At 30.3% G+C, this 1,038-nt stretch overlaps 1 non-coding gene across 1 annotated transcript; it reads left to right on the top strand.

The window, feature by feature from the left end:
* Positions 1–660: 660 nt before the first annotated feature.
* LOC116560939 lies at positions 661–767 on the top strand. Its single transcript, XR_004273219.1, has one exon. It is a non-coding gene; the product is annotated as a U6 spliceosomal RNA (small nuclear RNA).
* The last annotated feature ends 271 nt before the right edge of the window (positions 768–1,038 follow it).

Below are 1,038 nucleotides of genomic sequence, written 5' to 3'. Positions count from 1 at the left end.
ATATAATAAACAGGATAACAACACTGGGTCAGCGTTATATTAATAATATGTAATATGGTGTGTAAAAGTAATGTAAATTATGTAGTATGTAATAATTTTATACATTACAAAATGGTGTTAAGCAGAGTGTACTAACATTTCATCCCAAGGATTACTTTGGGGAGCTTGTCACAATTGCCCTGTCATCTGCTTACCCACTGTTCCTGACAGGTCGCTGACACCAACTCATAATTGCTTAGGAAAAATTAGCATTTGGCCTTTCCCAGCCAAACTCACTTAGACTTATCAATTAAAGTTACTGCTCCAGAGTCAATGTTTTTTTCAAGGTTAGATAAGCAAAATCTGATAAAATTAAATTATAAGTAGAGTGCATAAGTGCATACCTGCATTAGAACCAGAACTCATAAAGCAGATATATGTCAAGCATACCTCCAGAGCTATAAAAACTATGCAGAGTTTTATTTATAACATATCCACTATTTAAATAATTGCTTATGGTTATCTTTTTAATTTTCCATTTACAAATTACAAATCCAATTACCACTTTAAAACTTCACTTCCCATTGGGAACATTTTATTCTTTTCTTTAATGACATAGTCCTATAGTGCGAATTTTCACTTGAAATCTAAGTTGTGAATTTTTTTTATAAAAACGGATTTGTACTTACTCTGGCAGCACATATACTAACTTTAAAATGATACAGAGAAGATTAGCATGGCCCCTGTGCAAGGCTGACTCACAAATTCATGAAGTGCTCAGTAGTTTCATGAAAACGAACACACTGTCCAAAGAAAGTTATAGGTTCAATGCTATTCCTCTTCATTATTATCATATTTTTTATCTTTATCCAACTTTCTGTGAACTTAACTTTTTTAAACTTGATGCTTTAAATTATGATCTATTGGTCATTCTTCAACTACCTGTAAATTATCCTCTAGTTTCCACTTCATACAATTTATTATTTTTATATAAATACTTATTAATAATTGTAAAGTTCTAAATATTTTCAAACTTTTATCATGCTTTCTTTATTCTTT

Source organism: Sapajus apella, unplaced genomic scaffold (assembly GCF_009761245.1).
Source record: "Sapajus apella isolate SASKATOON/1434 unplaced genomic scaffold, GSC_monkey_1.0 scaffold27, whole genome shotgun sequence".
NCBI lineage: Eukaryota > Metazoa > Chordata > Mammalia > Primates > Cebidae > Sapajus > Sapajus apella.
This window is presented reverse-complemented; position numbering and strand designations above follow the sequence as displayed.